Source organism: Dermacentor albipictus, chromosome 1, assembly GCF_038994185.2.
Source record: "Dermacentor albipictus isolate Rhodes 1998 colony chromosome 1, USDA_Dalb.pri_finalv2, whole genome shotgun sequence".
Lineage (NCBI taxonomy): Eukaryota > Metazoa > Arthropoda > Arachnida > Ixodida > Ixodidae > Dermacentor > Dermacentor albipictus.
The window spans coordinates 133,604,030-133,625,184 of NC_091821.1; positions in this window are offsets into that span (position 1 = coordinate 133,604,030).

The following is a 21,155-nucleotide window of genomic DNA, read 5'->3' on the forward strand; positions in this document are numbered from 1 at the left end:
TTAACTCAGTCTAACATGACTGCTTGAGAAAAAGAGTATCAGTCCAACATGACTGCATGAGAGAAGTGACTCAGTCTAACATGACTGCTCAAGAGAAGTGACTCAGTCTAACATGACTGCTCAAGAGAAGTGTCCTCAGCATTCGCACAACCACAGTTTTTATACACTCGATCCGCCGGTCATACGACGCGGCGACTGTTCGTTTACTCATCACAACTCGCCGCTGCTCTGCAGATCAGTTTACGTACACAAAGGCAACCGCGCTCTGATGCCTGACGACGGCGTTGGCGGGGTGCCGTTCCGGGAACTATCGGTGCCGATCGAGGGTCGCTCGTTGTTCCGTGCCACGCCGAAGCGTGAGAAGCACAAAAATACGTCGTTCCCGCGGCAGCTTGTCCATGCGTGTCAAATCAGCTCCGCGTTGGGGAACTCCGGAATCATTGTTCACGCACCGAACTAGTTCCGTCACAATGTCGAAGGGGCTGGAGGGAGGCGGCGGATTCCAGCGCAAAGGCCGCTTCTTCGAACGCCTCCCAGCTGCAGCGACGGAGAGGGAGAGGTGCGCGTCGTGTCGCCCTGTCGTAACTGTGTGGCAATCTTGTTTCGCAGCTCGCCATTCTTAACACCCCACAACGGCGTGCCTCGGGTCGTCTCATCTTAAAATCCTTTTCGCGGTTGGTCCAAGTGGCGGTACGCCAAAGTTATCAATCTGGCGAAACGAATCCTCGAATAATACCGGCCCAGCAGTATGCATTGCCTCCGTGGAAAGTTGCGTATAGAATTCGGTGTCGGAGAACTTTCGCGAGAACATTTAGATACCTTTTGGTGTTCTATATAGTAGCTTAATTTTGAAAGATTCGAGGAAACCGCAATATTTCAATATTATAACGAGCAGATCCTTTTTGTTTGTTTTGTTGTTCTTTAGTCTTCTTTTCGCAGATGTTAAATTAAATTAAATTCAGGAGTTTTACGTGACAAACCACGATCTGATAATGAGACATGCCGTGAGGAGGAGTAGATTTTATTGAAGTGAAAGGAGAAGAGGTCAGCCTGGAGAGCGTGTCTCTAGCCTGCTACTCCTCACTGGGGAAAGGGGAAGTGGTAAATACAGGGAATGGTAGGTGACAGGTCGTTATGTTATGGTGCAATGAGCTACTGTATACACGTTGTCCGATACGCGGATGCGCACTGTAGGCACAATACACGCAAGAGTAATCTTGTCCACACAAAAAGTTATCGTGTAAAGACATTTCGCACTGTCTGCACGTCGCACAGGTTCTAGAGGCGATCGCCTAAACCAGTCTCGCGTAGAAAGTACAAGAGTGAGTTTATGGCACGTTGGGCATAGTCAACTCTTCTCCACGTGCCTAAAATATTTTCTTCCGAAAAGGGGCGGGAGTCCAAGCAGTCAACACTAGACTGAAGTGTTCTTCGTTCGGCCGCATATTGAGGCCACACGCAAAGTACGTGAGCTATTGTCTAGGGAGTGTTACAGACGCTACAGTCAAGGTCCCGTGCTCGTCCAATCTTGTGAAGGTATCGGTTAGTGTACGCCACACCCAGCCGCAATCGATGGATGAGTGTTTCCTGGCTTCTCCGCAACCGAAGCGGAAGCCGGCATTGTAAACCAGCGTCAAGTCTACGGAGGCGCTTTTGCTAATGTTCGGGGTTGTCCCATTGTCGCGCCATACAGGTTTTGATGCAGTTATGGAGCAAGGCGTTGATGTCATACCGAGAAAAATTAATGTTTTTAATGTTTCCGTCAGTGTTGGCCTTTCTTGCTTCCGCGTCAGCTTGTTGTAGTCTCCAGATTAGTTTCGACCTCCTGGGGTTCTTTAACGTGCACCTAAACCTAAGCGCACGAGCATTTCTGGCGTTTCTCTCCTATTGAAATGAGGCTGACGTGACCGAGATCGAACCCGCCATTCGAGTTCAGCAACGCAGCGCCATAAACACTAAGCTAGCGCGGTGGGTCCACGGGCATTCGTTCTATTGCTGAGCATTTTTCATCGATAGTTTAGAGACATTTGTCTTTTTCGTTTGATGTTGACAGCACTCTCGTACTCTATGTGGCTGTTCTGCAAACCGCAGACATTTTTTGACGTTGTGCGAGTGAGTTGCTTCAGCGCCACTGCGCGGATCGAGGAAATGTTTTTCGCTTTAGCAATCTGGAACCCGTGATCACACATAAGCCAGATTCTATTGTTGCGATCCGGTTCTGGGCTCGTGGTTCGTACTGAGGCATCATACAGGGGTCGCTTGCCTTCGCCGCCGGAGCGTCTGAAGTATGCCAGCTGGCCTGCGCTGTACCGGCGCGCTGCACTAAGCTGGCTCAGCGGACCCACGCCGTCGTCCGCATCAATCTCCGAGAGTTGCTTGTCGGCGAGAAGCTGAGGTCGGGAGGTTGAAGAAAACCAGAAACGGGTTATTTTACATCTTTAGACAATTGGATCCACACTGCATGTAGGAAGACATTACATGTCTGATCACTATTTGTCTGAGCATAGACATGTCAGGACGTACACTATACACTGCACCAAAAGTGTCCGCGCTTAACACAGTTGTTTTCCCTAGGTAACTGTACGAGGGAATCTGATGTCTGTGTCTCGGCCAAACTTAATGGCCGAACTGTTCGCAAAATCCTACCGATGGTCGCACCCCCTTGATGAACTCCACCTCTGGTGTCCAACCTTCGAACCCGCCTACGAGGCAATCTGGAAACGGGTCCTCGCCGTTTCCGCGGAAGTCGTTGACACTGGCTGATTACTCTCCGTAATGGTCAGCTCGTCAGGGTCATGAGACTGGCCTTCACGGTCGTTACCGCTAGGGTGGCTAGAAATGCATTGGCATTCCAGTTACTTTCTTAACAAAACGTCGTCTTATCCATTGAATCACAAAAGTAACTGAAACTCCAATGCGTTTGTCCACAAAGTTCGCGAAATAATGTCTCGAAACTGGTGTCATCCTGAAAATTTCTTTAAAGTGGATCCGTTTTGCGAAACCCACGTAGAATTTGTAAATTGCGATATGCGCCATATGGTAATTAGTTAAAAACCTAATTAGTGAATGTTTGCTAGTTAGTAGATTATGCATTTTAATTTCTTGTGCAATTATTGTCCTCCTCTTCGAGTAGACCAGCTCAATATGAACTAGAATTGTGCTATCTGCCGCAGGCAACTATGAAAATTTTTTCAAGTTTTCGCTGAAACGCTCGGTATATATACGAGGGTTGATCCAGCAATAAGGTTCCCAAAGAGCTCCAGCCACACGAGAAGGTGCGAGGCGAAATCCGGCAGCACTGCTGCGCGCGGCTCTTCCCCAACTCTCGATTCCCCCCGGCAGCGCTTCGCTGCGCCGCTCATTCTCGGCTCAGCAGCCGTCCGATATGGAGGTTCCCATTGCTGATCCCGCCAAGTGCGAGATTCGTTCCGTGATTCGCTTTTTTGCACGCCAAGGGGACTGCACCCGTGGATATTCATCGTCAGTCGACAGAGGTGTATGGCGACAAGTATATGTCCGTTCAACACGCCCGAAAGTGGTGGAGGGAGTTTAACGCCGGTCGGAAGGAAGTCCACGATGAAGAACGGAGTGGAAGACCGTCAGTTTTGGAAGCGGTTATCGATATGGTCCAAGGCGAAGTGCTTCAAAACAGGAGGATCACCGTCCGTGAACTTGTTGCTCACGTTCCTGGGAGTTCTTACGGTACACTGGAAAGAGCTTTGACTGAAAAACTGGGGTATCACAAGTGTTGTGCTCGATGGGTACCACGGCTATTGATATCAAACCACAAGGAGAAACGCCTTGACTGTGCTCGCCAGTTTCTTCACAAGTGTCTAGAAGATGAGGAAAGATTGTTGGACTCCATTATTCCGAGAGACGGAACGGGGGTGTTTCATTTCACTCCCGAAACGAAACAAAACATCCAAACAGGGCGTCACCGAAAGTCACCAGTCGCAAAGAAGTTCAAACAAACTCCTTCTGCTGGCAAAGTCATGGCCAGTGTTTTTTGGGGATCGTAAGGGGATACTGCTTATCGATTTCATGGAACGTGCGTGGGACAACAATTAACTTAGACAGTTATTCTGCAACACTAAGATAACTCAGGTGAGCTATCCAGAACCGCTGGCGAGGACGACTGGCAGCCGGTGTAACGCTGCTTCACGACAACGCCCCACCTTACGTCTCCAGTCAAACCCAGCAAGTTTTGACAAACTTCAAGTCCAGACCTCGCGCCTATAGTCCAGACCTCGCTCCTAGTGATTATCACTTGTTCCCCAAGTTAAAGGAACATTTGAATGACCAGTGCTTCCGGACTGACGATGAAGTTAAAGGAGAGGTGAAACGCTTCTTCAAGATGTCGGCGGCGGAGAGAACTCCGCAGCAGAAGGAGTAGTCATTGGGACGCAGAAATTGCAGCACCATCTACAAAAATGCGTAGAAAAAGATGGGGTGGTTATGTAGAAAAATAGAGCAAAATTTCATCTTTCCAATGATGGAAATTTCTATGAGAGTAAACAATGATTTCCATTTCTAAAATTCATGGGAACCTTACTTCTGGATCAACCTTCGTGTCTATATATATATATATATATATATATATATATATATATATATATATATATATATATATATATATATATATATATATATATATATATATATATATATATATATATATATATATATATATTCACCGGGGCTTCTTGAAGGCTGTGGCGCCGGCGGGCGCAGTCTTTCCGATCGTATCCGAAGTAAAGGAAAGAGTGACCTATACTGTTTGTAATAACAAATAGACGAGAAGGGATTGCATGCTGGGATTCCTTGTTGCTATTGAACTACGTGTTTCCATCTGTATCTATGCATACCTACGTAACAAGTGTTTGTGCTGCCTTTTTATTTAACAAAGCACTGATTTTTGCACAGATGACATGCATATATGTTTTATTTCTTCTAGCATGACTTGCCGATGCCAGAATGAAACCCTTAGAGCTTCTTGCATCACAACTATGTGCCAGCGTTTTAATCTTATTTTGGATACCAAATTAATCAAAATGCTACTTGAACCAACGTTACTAGAAGCTAGTCTAGTAACGTTGACTTGAACAGCATAACACTTATCGACCGGTTTCACGAGAGCGCCCATGCATGTGTTCGCGGATTTCTTACCCATGAAAAAGAAAACGCGTGTATTTACCGTCCTTTAAACGTGCTGTGATTTTTTTTCTTGACATGAATAAATAAGGAGGTGGACGCTGATACTGGCTGCTCATTTTTACGTCAGAAACATACAAATTTACCAGAAGTCGCACTACATCATGCACTTAGATCAAATAAACATATTATGAAATAACATTACCATGAAAACCCAACGCACAAAATGCCACCGTAGCGAAATACAGCTTAACACGTCTATAATAACACTATAAAACATGTCAGCATCACTCCTGTAGTACTTAGAAATATTCGCCGAGAACCGCCGACCTCATTCAGTCTCGCTAATGTTACCAATCAGCGACCCATCTGTCACTGATGTATACAGCAAAGCAATGACTTACTACTCCTTGTCATCCCAGTAATCAAACCCTCGAAGTAGCACCAGTGTGTATCCGGAGACTGGTGCTTCGTCGGTAAATCCTTTGTTCATTCGAAGGTTTCAGCAGTTAACGCCTTACCGCCACCAGTCAGCGTAGCCGCCGTAGCTTATTGGACGTGTGGCGTGTTCAGCACGTGGTACCGGCGTCTGCACTCTGATGGTGGCGTAATGCAGCAGCTCCCGTGTGCTGCGACATTGGTTTACGTTAAAGGACCCCGGTCGGTCTCATTTGGTACCGAACCCTGGGCGTGCTTTACAGAAGGAGTTCGCGGTGCACGTGCAACCACCGCTATAGCGCAAGGCACGAACTTGAGCCGGCCGATCGTTGTCCATCGAAGACGCTGCTAATCTCGCCTCGCTAGCTCTTGATCGCGCAAGCTCGGAGTCCCCCAGCGGACATCATTGCGACCGTACGCTACGCGGAAGAAGCGCGGGCGAACCCGGCGGGCAGGGCTGATGCTGTGCAGGCTTCGGAACCAAGGTCGATCGTCTGAGGCCTGGCCGGTGGCACGCGTGTTCTGCGACCCAAATCTCGGGGCGTCGTCGGTGTCTGCTGGAAAGGGGAGTGTGCAACGTGCCTCCCATACGCGGCTGCTCTGGTCGGCCGGCGCACGCCGCTCGTGCGGGTTCGGCGGGACGTGCGGTCCTGCGACGCGCGACGTGCCCCGCACTGTGGAGAGCGTCGCCGCGGCGTCGCCCTCCTTCGTCTGCTTCTTTGCTCTCCCGGCGGAATTGCTGCGGACGTGCCGTGTTGAGGTGCGTGGAAAGCCTTCGGGGAGAAAAATGAACCAGCTTTGCTTGTTGAAGCAACTTTGCCTTTGCTGACTCCTTTAACGAAGCGGGGGGTAAAAAAAGGGGGAGGGGGCGCTTACTTCCGTGTCCTGAGAAATGTGCCGGAGTAAAGGAGTAAAAATTTACTTAGCGACCCTTAGGCGGCGGTTGTTTAGTTTACGATGTGTGCCTGTCTGAATAGCGACTAGGGGATACCATGACATTTTACCTTCCTTTCCTGCAGGATGTGCGTCGCGAAAAAAAGAAAATACACATTCTAATGCACGCTATTTTATTGGCATGGGTCAAACATCAGACATATGCTACTAGATTCCCTGGACCCTTACTTCAGTCTCCATGCAGGTTGGACTGCCCCGAACAGACACGACTCTTTTATGAGGATTGTGATTGGGCATGGCGTTCAACGATGCTTACGCCTTCCGTAATATAGTTTGTAGACACGGCAGCCTGTGACAACTGCGGTGAAGAAGAAACTATCGCAGCCGCATTATGTGTGCAGTGTCCGCAGCATTGCGCGCATAGACGCCCACTTACGGCTGTGCTCAACAAGTTCTACGACCCACTTCTGTCGGAAGAGATAATCCTGCATCATATTCCGGACTTGATATTCCATCAGAAGAACGTTAAGTATTATTGTGGTTTTTACGATCCACCGCACTCAGTGAGCGCCTGTAGCAGTTACATTTTTTTCTCTCCTCCGCCATCCTTTCTAACCCTATCTTCCCGAACTCCTGTGCAGCTGGGGTAAGAAACCGGAGACTGGTTAACCTCCTTGCCTTTCCTCTCTCTCCGTCACTGTGGGCTAAGGCTATGTGAGTGAGGAAGACTTTTTTTTGTTCGATGATGATGCACATCAGAAAAGAAAAGGACAACAACAAATACTAGCGGATGTAATGTCACACTTAAGCACGAGGTTACAAAAAGGGTTTAGATGCATGCACGCGCCCACGCACAGAAGTTAAAACGCAGAACTCGAGGTTAGGTTGCACGAAACAAACTAATTCTGCATAGCACGTGCGTAATGCCGTCCTGGCAATGCCACAAGATGGGCGGCCCGAGTAGGGTTTCAGTCTGATTGAATTTCCTGCAAACATGCATCGTAGGGAATACGCCGAACATGAAAGGGATAAAGACCGGTAATGGTCGTCATTTTTTCTTTGATATCTTGCGCTGAGGGGGAAAAGAAGTCACGGGCTTGCGTGGCACACCCAGCACAATCACAGCGTAAGCTGGAGGAGCGGCTCCATAGGAACTCCATTTTCAGCAGCACGCCCTAGAGGATATTTGCGGTGAAGTCTCTTTGCGTCGTTTTAGCGAGAACGATCTGAACTGTCCGCCCGGCGCCGAAGGCGAGCTACGCTTTGTGCTGCTCTCTGCACTGCGGTCTGCTGAGCCCGACGTTGCCTGGTTGTAGCTGCGCGCGTTCTACGATTCCCTTCTTCAGCAGCGGTTCGTAGCTTGCAAGACGTGCCGTAAGGTGTACCGAAGTGTAAACACAGGTATCAAGGTTACGCAGTGCGTATATCGCATCCCACGATACGATTATGTTGGTGGTAGTGTGGTGGTGGTGGTGGTGGTGATGATGATGCTGATGATTTATTGGCATTCCCTTTGATACGGGGGTGGTGACAAATAGTCGTCTAGGCTGCTAGAGTTAACCCGGTCCAGCTAGATGCAACATGGAACTGCCACATTTCGGGACACCTGGTGTTGTACAACGGAACTCCAATGCAAAGTGTACATGTATCGATGCTACGTGGCGCGCATATCACATCGCGTGACGAATGGCACGTTAGAGGCTGCTGTTGATGATAACGATTATCTATTGGCATCCCCTTTGTAACGGGGCGTTGGCAGTCACCTAGCCTGCTTGATTTAATCAGGCATTACATGTTTTTCATTCTGACATTTATATTCATCTCCTTGGTCTTCTTTCTTTTTCCTCAAGACAATCTCTTCATTTCTTGGCCAATCCCCCAAAGTGGGTAGGAGCCACATACATGATAGGAAACCCAAACAACCTTCTACCGCTACGTATGCAACTGCTACGTGGCGTGCGACCTGGTGTAATAATATGCAAAAGCCCTGCAAAGTGCCCACGAACCGAAGCTACGCGGTGCGCATCTCACATCGCGTGACAAGTGGCACGATAGGATTATTATTATTATTATTATTATTATTATTATTATTATTATTATTATTATTATTATTATTATTATTATTATTATTATTATTTATTTATTTATTCATTTATTTATTTATTGGCATCCCCTTTGGAATGGGGCGGTGGTGTTGACAAACAGTCGCCTGGCCTGCTTGATTTAATCAGGTAGGACATACATGTATTTCATGTATGTATGCATGAAGCCGGCCTGGGACCTTTTTCTTCCTCAAGGCAATCCAACCACTTTTTGGCCAATCTCCCACAGGGGGTAGGAGCCTAGCGATAGCTGGGACGGACACCGGACACCGGTGGCGGCGGCGGCGGACATCGCCCACCGAAAGAGCTATTGGAGTGAGCCTATAACACTTCACACTGTAAAATCTGTGAGGATAGCATATCACGCCGGATAGCCATAATACAATACATGGTACGAACCATTCTGTCATTGGGGAAATTTTAACTCGTTCATTTCTTCAGAGTTATCAGAGGTGTGATTTTTTTTTCGGGGATTTACCGTAAGGGACATTGTATGTAGTAAAAAATAATTAACAAAAGGGGCCCAAGATATACGCATGCAACCCTGTGTAATGGAGATACATCAATAATGAGGGCGCATTGGTTTTCCGTTTTACAACTGTTATTCTCTTCAGAAATATTGGGCTTTAGCCACGGCCTCTGTGAGCTTCTTGCGCATCATATCCTGTGATTCTCTGTGTACGTACATGTGTGTAGGTGCATTGCGGCGGCTCGGTGTGGTTCTTCAGAGCGCATTTAAATGTACTTACTTGCGCTGCTTTGCCCCCTCGTGGCCCGTTACCCGATCGTTGCGCTCGACGCGAGACAGCGCCGCATGGCCCGATCGAAGGGAATAGCGGGCTGATATAGGCTGACGAAGGCGGCTAATTTACTCGTTGTTGTCGGAGACAGCTCAAGATCAAGTGATACGTGTGGCGAAATCGCTCTGCGGTGCAAGTGCGCATTAATTACAGCGGCCGCGACTTAATCAGGGATGGCTGGAATCTGACACGCCGCTGAGGGAGAATACAGGTTTGACCGACAGCTGCGCGGCGTTTCCGTGCTTGCGCCATGCTTAGGCGTGCATGGACCAACTGGATGCCTGTTGCGGTTGTTTTCTCGGGCATGTTCACGTGCATCGCTGCATGGCGGGGGGCACGAGCCAAAGAGAAGTTTTGGGGAAACACTGCGCAGTTCCTCGCGAACTTGTGTGGAACGTATACGTCCTTTCTAGTCCGTGATGTTCCAGCATGGAATAAAGGAAAAGAACTGGGATATCCGGCGCGGAATTCAGTGTATACGTGGTTGTGCATTATTACCCTTGTTTCATCTTTCGCAGACTTACGGTTAGGATGTATAGCTTTCTTATATTCGTGGTAACGCTCTCGAAGTATTAAGCACTGCTGGTTGCATTGTCTCCTGAGCGCTCAGGGTACCACCAGACCAGTTATCTGCTTTCTTCAATCAGCAGTTATGTATATAATGATAGAGAGCTATATATATATATATATATATATATATGCGGATTTTTTTGTTAATTTGATGTGATATTATGGGGCTGTGGCCTAGTCGAGCTGTTCTGAAAAACAGCTTTCTTTTTGTCGCACTCCTTCTTTCTGTATCATTGATAGAATGAAAATAAAGATTGATTGATTGATTGATTGATTGATTGATTGATTGATTGATTGATTGATTGATTGTCACATGCTGTTACAAAAACGGCATCGTCAAAGTGTTCTAGCATAGCCTGGAGGCACTATGGTTTAAACGTAATTGCAAAGAGGTATACTATATATTGACACATCAGCACTCTAGAGACATATTGCAATGTCGTATTCAACCAGATCGCACATAATTCGTATTTCATGAGCGACATTGAAACACATGTCCCGTTGCGTAAACCCGTACGCCTTGATATTATACTCAAGATTGCATTTTTTTCTTCCCTCAGGGAAGCAACTTACAAGAACGTTTCTAACGGGCTATGGTTGGGCATGGCATCACCACGAATCGCCACTAGCACTGCTTTCCTAGCTAGGGCATTCGTTTGTCCAGTATACTTACGTTAGGATGTCTACCTGATGTACAGCGCGCAACTGCGGCCTTGTTCTAGTTCAACTGCATAGTGGACAACAGCTTTTCTATTTGATCCAGCATCTCGTCGGTGTACCGTCAGCAGACATGGGGCATCTGCCCTCGCATGAGTAAGGTGAGGGTCAGGTGAGGAGCGTTGTCGGAGAGGTGAGCGAGGGCGGACGTTCGATGGCGTGAGGCTATATATGAAGTCACGATTCAAGCTGCTAATGTCACAATGCCGTCACGTCGGCACAATCACAATCTGCGCATTGTACGCTGGCAGCCGTGTCCACAGATTCTGACTATAGGCCCGGAACAGTCAGATTTCGCTGAAACGCAGCAACGACCCTATCTCCGCGCCAACGCGGCTGCTGTGGAGATCGTTGCTGCCGATTTATACGCGTGCAAGTCGCTTTCTCATCTCTCTAACCCCTCTTCAAAAATGCATTTTATTATCCGTCACAGCCAAAGTAAGCCATGATGTCAGCAATTGCATAAATTGTAGTTATTGGGTTAATGCATTTTACTGTCATTTACCGAGCTCCTATAAAAACAATATCGGTTCTGCCTTTGTGTAACTTTTTCTACGCGTATCACGCTATGCAGAAAGGCCGAATTAAGCGAAACTTGCAAGTATTGTAGATGTTGACCTGCAACATTTACAACAGCGCTTCAGTGTTTTTTCAAATAAATTGTGCAGAATAGAAGATAGCGCTCCACGTTGTTCTACGTGTCACGTTGCATTTATTTTTTCGTCGCATATCAACCGCATCACACGCGGTTGAAGAATAATGACTTACGGCTTACCAATGTAGCTGCCAGCCGAACAAATGTGTGTTTGTTTTCATCTCGATATATCGGCCAGAAGAGCAGAGAGTGTATACGCAACGTCTGCCTGCGTCTTATGTTGTTCGAGCATCACAAAAACGAGGCAGATGGGGAAGACGGGCCAGGCAAGGCAGCTTCTCCATCATGTCCGTCCCTTATGTCCCTGCCCCGCTGTGCGCCACACTCTTCTTTGCTGCATTGTTTGGCCAATAGGAAAGGTTCCTTCTGTGCGCTCATCGAGGAATAACTTCCAAAGCGCCCTATAAAAGGCTTTTGGCTAAGGACGTCAATGCCTTTCAAGTTGATGTTCCAATAGTTTGAGTGACCCAAAACAACAACATTCTATCTTATGTCCCTGCCCTGCTGTGCGCCACACTCTTCTTTGCTGCATTGTTTGGCCAATAGGAAAGGTTCCTTCTGTGCGCTCATCGAGGAATAACTTCCAAAGCGCCCTATAAAAGGCTTTTGGCTAAGGACGTCAATGCCTTTCAAGTTGACGTTCCAATAGTTTGAGTTACCCAAAACAACAACATTCTATCGTTCTAATTTTCTGCTCTTGAGGCTTTGACAGATGGAGTAAACGAAGGTGACGTCATCTATTCGCCCATGCATATTTTAATTCTCTCTAGGAGGTACTTTGCGCACTTTGCGCAGCAACAGTGATGTACTGTTAAAATGCAAATAATTAATACTAATATGTAGTGCCGCGTTAATTAAAACCGATAATACGTGGGCGTGAGCTTCAGTCGATGCATGTGCCTTGCAGTAATGAATGATGTTGAGGCACATGCGCAGAGGCCTATATGATTGGCACTATGACCATCAACAAGCCAAGAGTGAGACTGTTTCGAAGCGAGCACGGTATAAACTATCATGAAAGTCAGATGGGTCTTGGTTCGTTTGTTATTGTATGCTTGTTCAGCGCCAAACTGACCGCGAGCGACTACGTATAAATGATAACGTTACTGTAGTTCTCTAAACGTGCAAGTATGCAGATTTCTGTCAATTTTGATGTGTGCTGAACGGAAAATATTACGCTATAGTAAAAACTCTGTCATTCTTAGCTGCTGCACGCTTCCTTGCCTCGTTTATACAAATATCCACAAAACACAGTAGATGTTTATCGCGAAAGTACACCAGTAAACAACCCGTATTAACACGGAAACATGGTGAACATGATAATCAGATGTCCTACCTCTAAAGGAGTCTCGGACAAGAGGCGAATGCAGCTGGTTCATAGCCAGTTCACTGGAAAAAAAATTAATTGCGCTTATTTTAGCAGTGCCCAACGTATATGGTCAATGTATATGGTCAGATTGGGAAGTATACTGATTATTTAAACGCGGGAAATCGAGTGCGAGGGCGTGCGATCGACACCATTTTTCCTTGCTCAGGGTGAGGGAGGGTGGGAGTATAATTATGCACTAAGCCTGAGGGTGACTGAGAAAGGGCGAACATTTTCAATGTGAGGTGATGAGGTGGCTTGTGTGCTGAGGATGCGGGAGTAAAACAAAATACGAAGGCATTTGCCCAGCTCTGGCCGTCAGGAGAACTTGTGTGTTATGCAAAATCATTGCGCTGCCATTGAATTCTTAGCTACATGAAGCCATTCTATAGCGAAACCCTATACTTGCATGAGTTATAGTTTCCTTCCTCCACAGAATTCGTAGAGGCGGCTTTCCGTCAATCTGCTTGAGCCGTTGTTACATATTAAAGTCTTGTGACTATACATATCAAACTCTTGCGACTACTGAAAAGCCTGAAAAAAGCCTCCAGTTTCCTTCGAGGCTTCACCTAAATTTTTAAAGGTCCGTGCAATCTCTGCTTTAACCTCACTAACCTTATAAAACAGAAGATCCCCCATTTTGGCGTCAATGTGATCCACAATTTCGCTGACGTGGCCGCACGCAGCGCCCTTCTATTTTGCTCTTGATTTACTCGCCAAAAGTGGCTAGTGTGGTGCCCTTCGCAATGTGATCGCGTACGCACACGCATTTGCTCTTTCTGGCTTGACGTGTTTGGAATCGACGTCACCGGTAGCGCTAGCTTGCATACTCGAGAGTCTTTCCGGCGCAACGGCTGTTCCCAAGTGGGTGTACGTGATCGGTGAAGTGCCAAGTCCGCCGGTGCACCCGACCGCCAGACGTGGCACGCGACGACGTACGCGCTACACACTCGATCGCTCACCGCCCCCCGCCCTACTTCAGTGTATAAACCACAGATAACCTTCTTTTATAGCTTTGGTCGTTGTCGTGTTTTAGTTCTGGTTCCCGCACGGGTCGCGGGTTCCTGTTGACACCGGCTTCAAAGCTGCTGCAGCACGGGATATACGAGCCTGTTTGGCAACTAGACATGCGTCACTTTATCTGGCCCGTGAAACGCGATCGCGATCCGCCGCGATTGCTCGCGTGCATCGCCCACGTAGGTATACACGCTGTTGCTTGAGCGCTAGCGCTTTATTTTGATGCGCGCCGAGAGCCTGTTATTGCTGTTCCCCGCTGTCTGTATGGCAGGAGAGGCAGGAACTGCGCGAGGGAGCTTCTCACTCATCTTCACGGAGCTCCTCCGGCAAAGCTAGGAGCCCTGAGGGGCACACTCGATGGGCATCCAATCGCTTTAAGTGGCGCCATCGTTTGACTTGTTTTTTTCGCGTTGTGTATACTCCACCAGCTGTACTGCTCTTCTCTCTCAATAAGCTTTTTTTTTGTTATTGGTTCTTTTCGTTTGCTTGGCGCGGTGTTCCAACTCCGTCACTCTGAGTCTTTCGAAAGATTCCTGTGTTGTAACCCCATCCCCGCCGATAAACGAGGTTTTCTAGTGATTTCCCTCGTCCGATTACTCATCGATTTTACCGTCACGCTCAAGGCGCAGCGGCTTTCCGGTTCTGCAAGTTGCGTGCTCCAGATTTACTTGCGCGCCTTCATCGAGCAAGAATGAGCACTCAGCCGGGCGCTGAAAAAATGCACACACGTGTAGCGCATCAGCCGATGGCCTCGGCATATACTCCATGATAGGGTGGCGACAATGCTAGCTCAGACGAAAAGAAAAATGTTGAAGACTGCCCCTTAGAGGAACAGTCCATTCTTGGACAGTGCACATAAAAACGAAGCACGAGAAATAATACAGGACAAGCGTTCGTCCAACAACTGAAAGCTTTATGAAAGACAGTGATTATACCAGTGATTTATGAAAGACAGTGATTATGAAAGTCATGTGGATGACGTGTAAAAAATCACATATTCACGAGCAATCAATGACTGCGATCTCTTCATCTGATAGGGAAACTGACGACTGGCCTGTGCACATGTCCTTGTTTTTGACCATATGAGATGCCTCAGCAATTTCACGTGTGCGCTGATCATGGTGTTTCATGATGACTGAGATATCCTCAAAAGAATGCGCGCAGCCGCAATCACGAGAATGGCTGGCAAGATGCGACGACTGGATACCGTTTAAGGAATTGGCATTTTCATCTAGCCTGTTATTTAAACACACCGGCCGGTCTGTGCGGTGTAGACGCTACCACACGTGCAAGGAATCGTATACACTACTCCAGAGGAACAATCAGTGTGCTCGTTAAAATGCTTAACAGAGCAAGCATTATCACTCGCTCTTGCGTCAATCCTTGCAAGCCGATCAATCGATCGTGTGAACCACCAACTTTTTTGGCACCAGAATAAAACAACGTCAAGGCTGTAATGCCTCGCAGATTTCTTTAACCTGTGCAAAATCGAGCGCATATAAGGAATTACAGCAACTCTTCTGCGCTCACTCTGACGCAACAGGCTGCCGGGCATTGCTCCGTGAATATGTGACGATTTTTTACACGTCATCCACATAAGTTTCATAATCACTGTCATGTAGTCTTTTTCTTCAAAAAAAGAAAAGCGTTCACTTGCTAGACCAGCGCGTGTCCTGTATTCTCTCTAGTGTTTCGTTTTTATGTGCGCTGCCCAAGAAACGGTATGTTCCAACTCGCCTGCTTTTCAATCCTTCAAGAGCAACATGTTTATCGGCTTTGTGAACGAACGTTGCAAGGGCTATTTTCCTGTACATTTTATCCCACGTACCGTTATCAAGCGAATACCGGTCCTGCATGCTCAGTGATAGTATAAATGTGCGCGAGCTTGTGCGACCTTAGAAAATTCTATGTAATATGAGGGTAGTGCTTTTGTGGAATTGGAAGTGAGCTTTGCGCTCTGTCCTGTGCTCTTTACTCGCTCGTCCTGCGTGGCGCTGTTCCTGTTTTTATTATGGAGCTTTGCCACTTTGGCCTTGCCGTAACGTTTCCCGAAGCCTTGTGGCCGCCCGTGATAGACATCCCGGTCCCGTCAGCGCGCTGCCGAGACTGCATGCCGCAGCACAATAGACAAATTTCTAGCTGCCGCGGCATGCTCAAGCGGCTGTGTTTTCTTTATCGCAGCCTAGCAAGCCGAGCTTCGCTTTTGGGGGGCATTTAGAGCGCAGCGTAACCGGCGAACGAGCACAACGAAAGATGAAAGAGCGAACGCGGAGCTGGATATGAAAGAAGGCGAGCCGCGAATCGCGGAGACCAATGAGAGCGGGCCCTTCAGTGACATGCGCGGGGGAAACTGGTTCAAGCATGGAGGAAGGAAAGCATGGGAGTGGCCCCACGGAGGAAGGAAACTAAGGAGAGGCCCTACCCCCTCCGCGCGCTAGGAGAAAAGTGTGGCGGACATGAAGTACTAGGTTCTCATTTTTTTGCTGCTGTTTTATTTTTTTGTTGTATGGCCACGCCTTTTGGGCCACAATGGCGGCGTTGTTATGGTTTTGAGCGCGCACACGTGTTGCTCTGGTAGGGTTTCGTGCCGTGGCAAAGGCGCTGTGTGGGCGGGTTTGCGTTAGTCACCGTGTCTTGTTGCGCTGTGTTACCTGCACCGTGCTCTGCCGGATGTTGCGCGAGCGCGAGCGCTCCGCGCGCGAGACCACGCGCAGCGCGGCGTGGTTTCGCGAAAGATGTAAACAAGAGAGGAGGGTGGCACAAAAGGCGGAGCATTGCCATGAGCAACGCCAACTTCCGGCTTCACTTTTGCTTCACAAAGAGTGACGTCAGGGCCTCTCCTTAGTTTCCTTCCTCCGTGGAGTGGCCCCTTCCAGAAAGTGTGGCGGAAGTCGCGTGCTGGTTTTCGCAAAGGACCACTGGGATTGGTACCCCAAACGTCAACGTTGCCACAGCAACCACGCTTTTGATGTTCTCACTGCTGTTCTAGGCCTCTGAAAAGTGAGGTTTTTTTCGGCCCGTGTCTTTGTGGCAGCAGATCCTGTTCGCGAGACAACCCGACTTTGGAGTGTGGTGTGTAAGCGTGAAAGCTGTGTTTGGGGTCTGTGAGTGTGAGTTGTCAGTCAGCAACAGACACACGCAATTAATCATGACTAGGTCTTCGTCGTCGCCTTCACTGTGCCGCGGAAAAGCACAGGAGCGCGTCTGCTTCACTAAAATTTTTGCAAAAGTTTCGTAGGCTCTGTTCTGACGCGCGTTGGCAGCACACATTACCGGCGGCTCGTAGCAATGCAAGTTCAAAGCTCGCGCCCATCTGCTCCGTGGAGCTTATTGGAGGTGCAACGGGAGGTGGCACACCAACATGGCTGTATTTCTGGCTTCAAAAACGTAACGTCAAGGCCTCTCCTGTTTTGTTTCTTTCCTCCATGGGTTCATGCGTACTCGCCCAACCGCTCGATGCGTACTCGAACCGCTCGTTTCGTACTATCGTCTGCTCGCGTCAGCTCTCGCTCGCGCTTGTTTGGTTTGCTTGCTTTGGTGCGGTTTGCGATTTTTGTCGATTGTCATGGTTTGCGATTGTTTTGTAATCTAGTTGTACGCGCGACGCGAATTGTGTAGTACTTTCTGGAAGCCACGCGGCACCAGCGATTACACTGGAACTTTTGACGAGTCATGTATAAAAGCCGACGCCGTTGACCCGCAAATCAGATTTTCGACCGATCGCCGGCTCTGCTAGATATCTCTCTAAAATTCTTTGCCTCAATATATCGCGAAATGAAAACACGTATAGAGATACGCTCAAATTTCGCATTAAGTAGTATCGTAATCGTCGGTGATTTTTTTTTTTTGCATTGCTCTCTTGATTTGATCGGCTCGTTGGTCTGAGAGGCAACCTTGCCAACTTTGAGTGGCCGTGGCAAGGGCGTGGTCTAACTCGTCTTTTGCTGCTTGTCTTGGATACGTGCCTCGCCTGTCTAAACACGAGATATCGCGCAAGGTGGTCCGTCATGATGTTCCTATAGAAAACATAAATCATAAATCATAGGTAATAGCGGCTATACGGAGGTCGACCCACTTGTATATGCGGCCCACGATGTCAAACCTGAGCAGCTGACGGTGCGGTATAATCACAGAGCCATTGTCGACAGCGGCAGGTGGTCGATTCAGCGATTACGCCCTTGGCGCTCTTAGGACACACTGCATTTTTTTCTTCGCATCAACCGCAGGGGACCTTGATATCCTTGTCATCAACGCTAACCCTAATGGACTGCGCTGAACGGCTTCGACGTGAATATCGACAGGGATGCTTTCGGTCTGCATTCAGCGATGATGATTGGATGGGGTGGACTGCAGTGGCGCTATAACGTAAAGCTATTCCAAACTTTTCTGTTCCAATTCTGCAATCATCAATTTACAATTGGTCAAAAAATTTTCGCCCCCCCCCCCCCCCGCTTCTCCTGTCTCAAGCGATGTCATGAAAATCGCGATAGCTCGCTATGTGATATGAAGTGTGCACAATGATTAGGCATGATCAGGCCGAGCGAAAGAAAAATTATTATTTCTGATTCGGCGCTTTTTTGTTATTATCCCTCTGTTATTGGTCAAAAGATTTAGGGCTGCGCCTACTTCGCCTCCATGTCACGTCACGACACAAAACCGCCAGAACTTCCCGCGTCAAAGTGACGTAAACGCGTTAAACATGCCTTAATATGCTGAAAAAAAACTGATTTTGTTTTCTAAATAGCCAAAGACTGCCCCATTTCTAAAGGAATAGAAGATGCTGACCGCTCAGGCACGGGCTACTCTCACCTGCTGGAGAGCATGGATTTATGTGCGTACAATAAACCAGATTTATACACGACGGAAAAGTGCAGACATTGCAACTCTAGAGCCACCCTGGAGCATATACTACGGGAATGTTGGGCTGTAATACAGGATAATGGTGATGCAGCCTCAAACAGCGACAGCATCCGCGCGCGCTGGGAGCCTGCGTTGCTAGCTCGGACCTGCAGCACCAACTCAGGGCCGTGGAGCGAGCCGAGGAAGCCGCCAAGGGCCAACAACCCTTGGCCGAAACCTACGCGGGGACCAGGCCCACCCCACCGAATCGCAGGGCACTGAATAAAGTTATTTGAATTAATAAACTTTTTTGCATAGCAGTAAATATTATCGAGCCCTTTCCGCACGCATACGACATCACTCTTCGAGGTCTTCTTTGCTGAAAATTCGTTTTAGTGGCATTTTTAACATTCTGTTCCACGCCGCCGCGATTTTCGACCAGCCACCGCAAATAAGGGGAAGCGAACCAATCGCAGACGCCGACACCAGCCTCCTCATCCGGTTATCTATTTTCACTGCGCTGGCTCGGCCCCATCGAAACCCTTTCCACTTGAGCGTGCACCTCGCCTCTTGTCAGCCAATTGCATTAGAAAAACCGCTTAATGTTGTAGCCGCAACAGCGGCTACAACCGCTGTTGTAGGCAGTGTTATTTGTTTTGAAGCAAACAAAAGTAACCTCCTACAAAGCAGGAGAGCGTTTGATTGGGCTGCTCAGGCATCGCTTCGGGTCACCGCCCGAAGCTTGCGTCGGCGGTTACGTATATTTGACGTCAGGAAATTGGAATAAAAACATATTGGAATAGTTTTACCTTATAGGGCCCCAGAACTCACAATCTGTTACAATCTGCTCCGGTCTGTTGTTCCCAACTTGCGTGCACAGAGCACTGTTTCGAGAGTTATTCCCACATTACGGGATAAGTGGGTCGACATTTTCGCCATCATTCTGACTCCTTTTTTTGGTCTTTCTTTGCTGAATTGTGTCTCCGGTCGACTGGAGAAAGTACTCGTTGCTGTTGCGCGCATGTTCACGTTCTTGATGACGGTACACGTTTACATGGGGGCGTCGCATGTCTCAGATACCCGCTGAAAGTCCATATATTCGCGATTCATGCTTAGACCATAGCGTGAACCATCAATCGAAGGCAAAAAAGTCAGGTCAACTAGCTTGCTTCAAACTACAGTCATGCTAACAGAAGCCGCAACCGTCGTGCTAATTGCGAACGTCTTGTTACATTCATCATTACCGCTCATGTCTCTAAGTGGTGTGCACGCGGAACAAGATAGCCCTTAATGAGCCAATACGGAGCCCGTGGCCTAGCGCAGTGTTAAATTATTCTCTCGAATCAATGGTAATGCACATGAGGTGAGAGTACAAGTTGATGTGGATATGCTACTGCGCGTCACCAGACCGCCGGCGAAGCTTGAAAACTCACTTCATCTGCAGCCTCGTAACGTTGCAGCGTCTATACCCTGTTGTGCCACACTGCGTGCTTGTCATCGAGGCACGGGCGCTCCCCCCTACACCCTCGTATTTCTGAAGTGGTTGCCCTTGTGCTGAACTTCAAACATCCATTGACAACCTTGACATCGTCTTGTCAACTCGCCCAACTATGTGTACGAACCTTCAAAGTTCCACGAAACTGCCCACACTTTCCCGTGGGTCGAACTGAGGAATCGGGTGGCGCGCCGAACCAAGACTGCTCCCGCGACGAGAGGGGAATGCGACACGGTTGACGTCAGCATCCGCCCCGAGTCGTTCTTGCCGAAGGGAGAGTCGTCACCAGTCGCCCAGTCAGTCTGGTGCGCTCTTACCGCTACCTCTACGCCATCTTCTATTTTACATATTGTATAAAGGTTTTCATTTGTATAAAGGTGTCAAGCAACCCTGAGTTTTCATGTGCCCTGGCTAACCTTCAAGAGAACGCTATTAAAGTTAGTGATTGGTTTGCCTCAAACTTAATACAAATAAATAACACCAAATCCAGACTTGTCTGTTTTCGTAACCCGCACAAAGATGTACCAAGCGTCGCTTCCATATATTTACACCCTTCATATTGCTCTTTGTGCTCTTGTCAACCAATAGCTAGCGTCCAGTCGGTTAAGTATCTTGGTGTGCACATAGACAGTGATCTGACGTGGAATACTCATTTGAGCCACATTTGTAAGAAACTTAGAAGTGTTGCATGTTTGTTGTTTAATTTAAAAACCGTGATGCCTTTTTCTATCAGAAAACTAATCACCCAGGCTCTGGGGTATAGTGGTTTAAGATACGGTATGTGTTGTTTTTTTAACTGCTCTTTCACATGGAAATGTCGAGTTAATAGGATTTTGAAAAACATCGCTACAAGCGTCCTCTACATGCCACAGAAGAATTTGCCCAGCAGTGTCTTTAGAACAGCCGGTTTGCCTTCTTTCGAGAATCTTTTTAAACAAATCGTAATACTTAAATATTTTTGGAGCAGTGCATACAGGCACATAAATACGAAACCGGTACCGTTGAGACATGTTCCTCGTTATCTTAAACCGAGAGTGCGCACTCACTACGGTAAAGCAACAAGACGCTATTATGTTCCTGCTATCTTCAATGAACTGCCGGACGATGTACT